Genomic DNA, 11,672 nt, shown 5'->3' with positions numbered 1-11,672 from the left:
AGGGGAGGTAAAATGCGGTTCGTACGACAATCGCGGACGATCAAAGTGACAAACTTTGACGATAGGATACAGTTAACGAAAGAGGTACGCAAACATGGAGACATGCTACCGATTTCTATACGCGGTATCATCTGCGGTCCGTCGAATTGCGGCAAGACAAACGTCTTGGTAATCTTGCTGGAAAGTCCGCACGGCGTACGTTTCGAGAACGTGTATGTGTACTCGAAATCGTTGCAACAGCCGAAATATCGATATTTGGAGAATATACTAACACCGATAGAAGAGATTGGCTACTTTACGTTCTCGAATAACAGCGACGTCATTCCACCGAGCGAGGCGCTCCCGAATTCTATTTTTATCTTTGATGACGTGGCGTGCGACAAGCAGGATACGATAAGAGAATACTTTGCAATGGGCCGGCACGCGGACGTTGACTGCTTCTATCTTTGTCAGACGTATGCAAAGATACCGAAGCATCTTATACGCGACAACGCGAATTTATTGATTCTGTTTAAACAGGATGGTACCAATCTGAAACACATATTCAACGATCACGTAAACACAGATATGTCATACGATGATTTCAGCAAATTGTGTCATACATGTTGGCAACAAAAGTATGGATTCGTGGTGATAGACAAGGACAGCGCGATTTCGAATGGTCGATACAGAAAAGGATTTAACGACTTTGCGATACCGAAACGTGGTTAGTTGTTGTTGACGCGCCGATTGAACAACGTTATCGCAACATGGACAGCAGCGAGGAGATTAGAGAGCGCGAGAGGATAGCAAATTAAATTGCGAAAACGAGCGATTCGATTCGCAAAAAGTATCACGCCTTAAAAACTGGTAAAATGGAGGAAGATATCGCGTTGGAGAGACACTTTAAGCCCATCATCGAGCCTCTAAGGCAGATTGCCGAAAACACCGTTGGCAAAGAATCTGACGTGTCAAAGATTGAGAATGAAACGGCGTGGGAAGACGAAGAGCCAAAGTTCAAACGAAAACGGCCAAACGCCTCGTTTAATGACTCTGTAATGGCTTCAACTCCGGTTACGTTGAAACGATCGATAAATGTGCCATCTAATTTGAGCGAAATAACCAAAATTTTACAACCGCATAAGTCGAAACGATCGACAGGTCCATTGAATGAACCACCGATAACCTCTGCGCCTTCCGTGCAACTCACAATGCTCGAATCACTCGCAAACGAAGATGTTTTCGAAACCACGGATGACTCACTCGTGACGTCCGTTCGACAGCAGTTGCAAACATCTGAGGGTCGAGAAACGTTGCGAGATCACTTTGGTCTATTGGGCCAAAAGTACGTCGGGGCAGTTCTGAGCGGCGATCAAGAAAGCGGTATAGACACCATGTACGGCGTTTATTTCAGCAACGATGGAATGATGCTCGGTAATAAATGTTTTGACGTGAACAACGCGGACAACAAAATTATCGACGGCATACGATACGCTGGCACACGCGGTCTTTACGAGTTGATCTTTAAGAAATTTCCCAATGACGATATCTACACGGAGGACGATATGCAAACATACAAGAGCATTCTGTTGACGACGAGTGCTCATAAACGCAATTATGATGCTCACGCTCAAATAAATGGCAACAGGGGATACAAGTACACACAATTAATCGCACCGTTGATTTCGGGTAAAAAAGCTGGAAAAGGTATACCGCGTGCCATGACATTAAACGGCAACAAGATCGACCATATAATTGCATCGTCGATTTCGGGTAAAAAAGCTGGAAAAGGTATACCGCGTGCCATGACATTAAACGACAACAAGATCGACTATGTTCATTGGGATGATCCCAACGAGCTTGTAGATCGTCTCCGATTGCTCGAAGCTTCGCGCCTAGCGGGTCACACCGGTCACGATAACGAGATCCTGTCGATTATCGAGGAACTTCGCGAGGCTGGACTTATTATAAATTAAACCGCGCGTCGGCGAGTCATTCAATCAACATCGAAATGCCGATCAACAAGTTTGGTATATCGCTCGGAAGAGGCGGTGCGGAACCGTAGGGGAGACCGGGGCTAGACCGCTAACGGGGTAAATCCGCCAAATCAAATATCTCGGAACCTGTATATTGTGCGAACTCGCTATTAACATTGTAAACGCTGCTTATGGTACCCATGTGACCAACGGAGTTTCGGCAGATTACCTGCCGTGTTATGATTTTTACGAGGGCAAACGTGTTTTCGGAAGGTGAAAGTTACATTTTCTGCGCGTGGAAATTTTGTAATATTTGCTATAATATTTGCTCTCCAAATCTCGAGGTACGTGATTATAAAGAATAATGCATGCTGAACACGAATCCAGTGTAGTTTTTTCATTATCGTTGATGTCTAATATTTCGTGGGCGATCAAACCTGAAACTTGTGTTTGGGGTTAATCCGTCAGTAAGCAGTCCGGGTGCATTTCCAAGGCATTTCCGGGCATTTCCAGGCTCACTGCATATGGAATATGGATGAGACGGGAATTACAACCATTCAGACACCGAATAGAGTCATCGGACGTCGAGGAGTGAAACAAGTCGGGCGAGTGACTTCTGCGGAAAGAGGAACCCTCGTAACTATTTTTTAATAACGTTTCGCATAAAAATTTTAAATAAATTTTTATATTTTTCTCTTAAAAAACAATTATTAAGATGTATCCTATCATTTTTCAGGATTAGATGTACGTATATGTATTGAAAATGCAGTGTAACGGTTAAACCCCGGCATTTTTGAGATTTCAATTTTTGCACCGTTGTCGTTTTTGCTCTATACCGGTTAAACAAAGCGACGTAGATAAAAATTTCCTGTATAAATTTTGTAGCTAAAGGTTCACTCTTTACAGTGGTATACCACTTTTAACTACAATTATTTATTTTGTTGTTAAAAATCGGCACCGAAAAAAAACTAACGGTCTAGCCCGGTCTCCTCTACTATCAATGGAGCGGATTAATCAGAAATTACGTGCGCGATAACGCTCTTTGCATGGTCGCCACCGACTTTGACGCGAAATCGCGCAAAATTCGACGGATAGCGCCGCCTGTAGATGATGGCGATGCAGCCATTAAACGTTACGTGCAGCAGAGCGTGCAAATTTTGAAAGATCAACAGGATGAAATCGAGAGAAAGATGGCCGCATTCCAGAATAACGTGCAAATTACCCTAAACGAACTTCAAAAGATGATTCAAGATGTAATTGCGAATCATCACGAATAGATAAGAACGTACATCTGATCTCTGCGTCAGTTGCGCGTCAGCGTCATGGCTAGTAAAAAGCAATCAACTGAGAAACGGAGGCTGGTGGAAGAATTACACGCTCCTGCGAGAAGAAATTTTTCGCGAAGACGCGTCATAGTGCGCGGATACTATGACCTGTGGCAGGCGGATGTGGTCGAGATGCGTCCATACACGCGATTCAACAGAGGCTACTACTACATACTCACCGTTATCGACGTGCTGAGCAAGCACGCATGGGCCGTACCGCTCAAGGCCAAGAGCGGAACCGAGGTTACTACGGCGATAGCGAAAATAATTCGAGACGACGGAAGATGCCCGAAAAATCTGCAGACTGACAAGGGCAAAGAATTTTACAACGCAAACGTGCAGAAACTCTTGAAGAAACATAATATCAATCACTATTCGACCTATTCCGTAATGAAGGCATCGGTCGTCGAACAATTCAATCGCACGCTCAAGAACGATATGTGGAAAATGTTTACGCTCAACGGAAATTACAAATGGATCGACTCGCTGCCGGGTCTCGTATCGGATTACAACGCGCGAAAGCATCGAACTATCGGCATGCGACCCATCGATGTTACCCCCGCGATCGCCGACAAGCTCCTAACAACGGTGTACAGCCACGTAAAGATCGCTGCTCCCGCGCAATTCAAAGTGGGCGACTCAGTACGCGTGAGTAAATTCAAGACAATCTTCGAAAAGGATACACGCCAAATTGGACCACGGAGGTGTTTAGAATCATCAAAGTGCAGAAAACTAATCCCGTGACGTATCTATTGGAAGATTCCTGCGGAAAACCCGTCGCCGGCGGCTTCTACGAATACGAGTTACATCGCGTTGCTAATCCCGACGTGTGCAGTTTTACACGTGTGTGATGAAATCATTGCGAGACACGTATGTTTTTGAAAACGATATCGCGCCATTGACTTTCGGTGATTTGATCTGTATCAATGCAGCAGCCGTACATCGGCGCTATTTGCAAAATTTGCAGTTTTGCACGTGTCCGATGAAATCATCGCGAGACATGTATGTTCTTGAAAACAATAATGCTCCATTGACTTATGCAAAATTGCAAAATTTGCAGTTTTGCACGTGTTCGATAAAATCATTGCGAGACACGTCGCGACATGTTCTTGAAAACAATAACGCTCCATTGACTTATGCGAAATTGCAAAATTTGCAGTTTTGCACGTGTTCGATGAAATCATCGCGAGACACGTATGCTCTTGAAAAAAATCATATTTGATGCCCGATGAGGTAATCTCATCACGAATGTTCTTGACAAAGATATCACATTTAACATATATGTGGTGGTGGTCACCATGCAGCAGCCATACATTGGCGCTATTTGCAAGATTTGCAGTTTTTTGTATGTATAAATGGTCTGCGAGGATTCTAGAGCGCAGTCAAGAGTTTGATACGGTTCGAGTACGTCGCAAACAGCCTCCAGTTATGATGAACACTCACGGTGCGAACTACTACGTTCCGATTCAGGATGAAACGTGCGAGAAACAGCACAATGAGTAAGTACCGCTAATTTTCGTATATACTTGTGCAAAAAAAATCTTTTATAAACATAATTGTATTTTTTTCAGTTTTGATAAACCTCGTTATACGCCTCGTATTTTGGGAAGGAGATTTGCCTTGACATCGACAGCATATAAATTTTTGGATGTTGGAATCAACGCGGGACCTATGTCCTCTGTGGATATACTTATTGGTGATAATCGAGGCAATCGGATAATTCTGCCTCATGCAACGTGGGTGACATTCATCGAAAAACGTGCAGATATTCAGCGACTCGTGCAGTCACCGGCGCCATCATCGCTAGCGTTTCGAGATCTGGAGCTCGTTAAAATACGTGACGCAGATATTGTAAAATTGACGTCGTGCGATACCAGCTTGTACATGAAACCGTCAACCGTACTCTTCCTGTTCGAACTAGAACATTGCGTCGAAAATGTGTATTTTCAACTATGCCAAAATGTTCATGGCGTAAGTGAAAAATTTAAACAATTTGTAGCCATTTTACGCCAAAATTGTATCACCGATAAATGTAATGCAATTAGAATCTTGCGTGAATTTTATGATAAAAATTCGATTATTGATTGCGAACTGTTGGCGTATGCTGCAGATCAAGAGACACGGTAGTGTCTCGCGCCAAGTACACGCGGAGCGAGACCGACCGTGACTCTTTTACGCGACGCGACGGGTTGCGAGTACTCGAGATGTTGAGATCTCGATAAACGAGTGAACGGATCAAGTTCTAAGTAGGCTTGATCGACAGCTTGGGGTCGAAATAGGGGGGGGGTTTCTCTTATAATATTCCGCTACGTGCCCTACGAGCGGAGATATTGCGACGCAAAGTCCAAATGTGAAAAATTTTATTTAAGATACTCCTCCTAACGCCGCGATATCTTGATCACGTGATCAGAGAAAATGTCCCTTTCACTTTTTCGCCACTGGCGGCGCTTTCGCGCAGTGCAGATATAGTGCGTTCATATACGTGTTTGTACTGCGCGCAGTGCAGATGTACTGCGCGCAGTGCAGATAGTTAGTGCGTTCAGCGTGCTGTCACGTCACAGTCAGTTCACTTAACCTATCGAGAGATACGGTAGTGTCGGAGCGAGACCGACCGTGTGACTCTTTATATATATTGACAGCAGAGAGCTGATACTGAGATCAAGGAGTCAAGGAGCCTGTTCACACGAGGCGTTTCTGCCGCGCGATTGCGGCCGTGCGTTAACGTTTGCACGAGCCGCACGCTGTCGCGAGGTAAGGTGCGACAACGCGCGTACGCGAAACAGTAGTAACACCGTAATCGTGCCGGCGATATACTGAATTTGAATTGCTTCGTGCTTATCTGGAGATTTCGTATCCCTACATCGTGTTACCACCGCTGCCGGAAAAGAAGGTTCTCTACGCTTGGCAGAAAGTGACGACTGACACGTTCGATCCCGACTTCGTTGATCGCAGAAGAGCTGGACTCGAGGTACGTTTCCGATTTGCAATTATAACAGTATCGTGCGATGAATGTTGTACTAACCTCAAAGTCGGAGCATCCTTGCTCACCGCTACGGGATCGACGTAAAGTTTTAGCGGATTTTAATCTTCCGAATTAGCGTCGCAACAATATTAGTCTTCCATTATCTATTGCCTCACAACTTTTCGATTTTAATATTCTGTAGCTGTATAGTTATTTGTACACAATCGTGATATTAATATACATCAGATTGTTCATGTTTTTGTGCTGTTACAGTTCTATGATTTAGAGGAACTGTTTCGTAACGGTGGCCCCGTGCCAGATACAAATTACATATTCCTGGGAGATTTTGTCGATCAGGGCTACTATAGCTTAGAAACGTTTACTCGTCTGCTCACATTTAAAGCTAAATGGTCCGACAGGATAACGTTACTACGCGGTAATCACGAAACTAGACAAATCACGCACGTTTATTTGGATTTTACGGTAAGTGCGCAACGATACTTTCTTTTCTGGGCTTTTTTTACATTTGTGTATAATAAAGCTTTGATTTCATTGGTCTCTTTATTTTCTGTTCTAGATGAATGCCAAAACAAGTACGGCAATGCTAATGCGTGGAAGTACTGTTGTAGGGTATAACTCCACTTTTGATTACGCTCGAATAAAATTCTGTTTTAGTTAATTGATGAACAGGTTCTTTGTGTACACGGTGGATTGTCTCCAGCTATTAGAACACTAGATCAAATTAGAACGATTGAAAGAAATCAAGAGATTCCACACAAAGGTATTAATTGTATAAAGTGATATGTCATTGCAAAAGTTACATAATAATAAAAGTTACATGACTGGATATTTACTGTTATTGTACAATAATAATAAAATATCGTTGCTTAATTGCCATATTACAGGTGCTTTCTGTGATTTGGTCTGGTCCGATCCAGAAGATGTAGAAACATGGACAGTAAGTCCGCGTGGTGCAGGCTGGCTGTTTGGCAGCAAAGTGACTTACATGTTCATGGAAGTGAATGATCTTAAACTCATCTGTAGGGCGCACCAATTAGTTCAGGAAGGTATGTCTTTGCTCAAACATTTCTGTCGCAGATTTTTTTAAATATCTCGGAAATATGTATTGATGACGCATATTTTTATCATGCAGGTTATAGGTACATGATTAATGACAAACTCGTCACAGTGTGGTCGGTCCCAAATTATTGTTATCGATGTGGTAACAGCTAGTATCATGCAGTTCACGACAGTGGATCAGAGATCACCAGTGCTGTTCCAGGCAGTGCCTGATTCCGAGAGAGTAATCCCACCTCTAATGCCCACTCCGTACTTTTTGTGATCTATCTTAGTGGCTCATCTGTACGGATGCGGAAGAGAAATGTCTGTGTCTAGACTCTACGGAATCACATGATTTGATTGGCCGGATCCAGGCTGGTACCATGACGGACCCACACATTCATGAGAATATATCACTGATTATATACATATTACTTTAGAAAATTTTGATTCCCTTAAAAGAAATTATTTGATGCGTTCTACGATCAAAGTACGATACTTAGAGAGGACTGAATTGTCGTGTTATTGATCTTATTCAGGGAATGTTCTTTAGATTTTTTAAGAACTTTATCAGGTTTTACATGTTGTAAAGTTAATTACATGTTGTAAAGCTAACTTTTATATATCTACATAGTATCTGCCATTGCATCAGCCTGATTTTTGTAGCTCGAGAAAAAAAAAGAAAACGATATTTTGCATCAGAGCAAATGTGAACATTCTGTGGTATAGACGCTTTTGCTGTCTACTATGTACATTCTGTAGAGCATTCATATCTCAGAGCAGCATTCTGGACTTTAATGTTCAAAAGACTAAGAGCTTTTAAATAATTTATGAGCGCGAATAACGCAAATAGTCCAGTGCTGTGTGTGAATATAAAAAGAAAAGAAATATCACGTTTAAACATTCCGGCAAAAAGTACACTCTCTGAGTACAGTAAATGCTTCTCTGACATTACAATCGTTGTGCGTAGAATTCAGATTTATTAAAGCGTGAGCATATATAGTACTGTTAAGGTCTTCCTGAACATATAAATGATCTGTTGCTGGTTTAGGTACTGTGTGTGCTGCGTACCGTTCTTTTTTCTTCTAAATGCGCAATCGGTGTTCTTAGCAAGAATCGTAAATTCGGCTCTTTTTCGCCGAAGTACAAATAGCGTGTAGCAGTAGCCAAAGTTTTCCTGCTTAGGTAAGGAAATCCGATAGCGGGATCGTTATAGCATCTGTAGAGAGTTGTCTTATTATTTTTATGCACATGACATTTTTTTACGCTTAATTTTAAGAAATTCCGAGCTCAAATATTGTTTTTAACCTTTAGAGGCCGGGAAAAGGACTTGAAGAGTTTTTTTTTTTTTACTATTTTTCCCTTATTCAACACACAAATTTTGCCCGAAAACATCAAATAGATTGTGTTTTTTGGGTGGTCGATATTTCGACCACCCCCGGCCTCTAAAGGTTAAACTACCTTGACACACATTAATGTTCTTTGCAAGAAAGATATCCACCGTTCGTTCGTCACACACACTTCTCTCTTTTATATATATATATATACATATATGCCAAATCGCTGTCGTATTGAATAATCGTAATTAACTAATTGTCATAAGTTCATTAATGTAGGGAGCAACTTGAAAAGAAAAAAAACCGAGACCCTTAGCAATGTGCCTCTAAATTAATAAGCGTTTGTGTAATATAATGATACGATATTGATATGACATAATTAATGGAAATGCACCGGCCATTGCGTATCATAAGCCTGAATTCTGACCATCGATTTTTGCTAGCTCACGATAATTCCTAACCGATCACAGACCCGACAAATATGGCATTGGCATTGTGGCACAGGCTGTCAAGTTGAGACTACTCTATTTTGAATTTTGTGATATAGACCGAAGGAGGCGTGTGCAATGGTCATGTCGATGTTTATAACGACTCTCCTTGTCGCACCATTCGAAGAGGTGTTTTGCGAAGATCCGTTATTCCAAGAAATGTAATAAACTTTTGAACAGTGCCTTCAGAACTATAACACGACGGTCTACTAGAAGTATAAATGCTTTCTTATTCTATTTCATATAAGCCTTCCGCTATTGTTTTGGAACGAGCCTTTGCTTTTTCGCGAAACTTTTCTACGATATTTACGTTTTACGATTTTACTACCTTTTAGGTCTACTCTTACAATTTTACATCACGCGCGCGCGGTATATTCTCTATTTGTACTACATATTATAACGTACAATTACAATTGCGCGATACTTTACGCGAGTAATGTATTACATAAGGTAGAGAGGAGCGCATCTAGAACGAATTGGGACACGGAGCTTGCGTTACAAACTCGACTCGCTACATTTGCAGCCTCCGAGTCGTGAAACGGTTTCGCAACGACGAGAACGCCCTACGTGCGGTACGGATATCATTAGAAATCCTTAAAAAAAAAAAAGAAAAGAAGTATTAGCCTCTGTATCTATTGGGGTGTTCGCGGCGTTTCGTTTACCGGAATGCCTCTGTCTGTGATCGCTTTAATCTTATCGAAGTGTCCAAGCGCTTGCGGCGACTCGATATTAATAATCGGTAAGCTCGCGAGAGAGAGAACAAATAAAGACAATTTGCAAGATAAAAATAAAATAACGAAGACTAATTTAGCTTAATGTGCTCCGTGCGGGAGCTTGAACACTGCGCATAATCCTTAAAGATCTCACAGGTAGACACCATTTTAAAACGATCATCATGTACCTTGAAAGTATAGACTTTGTTATGTTAATGTAATGAAGAACGTTTGTAATAAAAATTCGCAAAAAATCGCACTTGATCGCATTGTCAATAATAGAGAAGAACACGATCGCATAGTGCAGACCAAACGCTTTGGACCAAACGCTATGGTACATGAGCATATTTACAGTTCGAAGACCAAGAGGTAGAGCCGCGGGGATACGACGACAAGAAGAAAGATGTCGTCAGCTAACCACCATTGGGGTAGACGAGGCAGAAGACCGAGACAGTAACATAATTATTTTTAAGCCGTATTTTTAAGCAGTAATATAACCCGTCAGTATTATATATTCGTACCTCTGACCATACACATATGAACACACACATACAAAGTGAATATGTGAATATGCTACGTTTCTTATACATACATGAAAACATAATTGCTAAATAAACATTTAATAAAACTATTATATTGTTATTTACTTCATACTTACCAAATCAAGTTTTATTTAATATGTAGGGTAGACCGGGGCACGTTGTCACACGGGGCACGTTGTCACATCGGCTTTATTTAAAAAACTAATAACCAGAGGGCAGCACCCGTCATTCCCAAAACGTGTTAGTGTATGCCCATCTTTGGTGTGTTTACAGTGTTGAGATTGCTCCAGCCGTGTTGACGTAAAATCAACTTGAAAGTTTTTTGCGACCGTAAGTAAAATTTTATTGTCTAACATTCAACGTACTGGACATGAAGCTTATGTTTTTTCAGAATAGACCTTTATATTATCTTAAAGTATGTACTTTTACCTACCGCGTGCAATACCTAACCTTATGAATATCTCAAACGTGTCGGCCATGAGGCTGTTTGGAGTAAAAAAATGCCCTCGGGGCACGTTGTCACGAATTTTAATGTCATAGGTGCAATTGGGATATGGTGCGCTCCTACAAACAGAAAACTGCGAGAGCCGCAGTAGTCGATCTAGAAGTAATTCGTCTTGCTGTTAACGATCAATAAGTTGCGCATTCGAGTGGAATTCTTGTATTTAGATTAAGACGAAAACTTCGTGCTTTTTGTACTTTTTTGAAATAAAATAAATGTTTCTGTGAAGGATTTTACTTTTTTACATTGCAGCGCACTATAATATATTGATATTTACGTTAAATACAGTTTGGATAACATTTTGCATGCAATTACATTTGATGTGACAACGTGCCCCGGTCACGGGGCACGTTGTCACAAGCGACCTGTCGTTATTTATTGTTATGTAACAACTGCAGAGTAACAATCACACAAAATTCGATACTGTCCAATTGAAGCTGAGGGTTCACTCAAAATTTTGGCATATCACAGTACTCTCAAATATTGAATGTAAAAAATACAAAAAATATTGAAAAAAATGTGTGACAACGTGCCCCGGTGTGAATATGTGAATATGTGAATATGCTACGTTTCTTATACATACATGAAAACATAATTGCTAAATAAACATTTAATAAAACTATTATATTGTTATTTACTTCATACTTACCAAATCAAGTTTTATTTAATATGTATAATCTATTGTAACTGTAAATAAATTTATTATTTACTGTATAATTAAATGCTGGTACATTCAAGAAATTTGTAATTCTGACCTGGATTTATATCCTGTCTAAACTACACATGTAT

General features: G+C 41.0%; 1 pseudogene; it reads left to right on the top strand.

Moving 5' to 3' along the window:
• The first annotated feature begins 5,908 nt into the window (after positions 1-5,908).
• LOC139780952 (serine/threonine-protein phosphatase 6 catalytic subunit-like) lies at positions 5,909-10,471 on the top strand (annotated as a pseudogene).
• The last annotated feature ends 1,201 nt before the right edge of the window (positions 10,472-11,672 follow it).

The sequence above is a fragment of the Temnothorax nylanderi genome, unplaced genomic scaffold, assembly GCF_030848795.1.
Source record: "Temnothorax nylanderi isolate EJ_2023f unplaced genomic scaffold, tnyl_v1.0 TNYL_tig0307_pilon, whole genome shotgun sequence".
Lineage (NCBI taxonomy): Eukaryota > Metazoa > Arthropoda > Insecta > Hymenoptera > Formicidae > Temnothorax > Temnothorax nylanderi.
The sequence above is the reverse complement of the archived record's forward strand: the minus strand, read 5'-3'. Positions and strand labels throughout refer to the sequence as shown.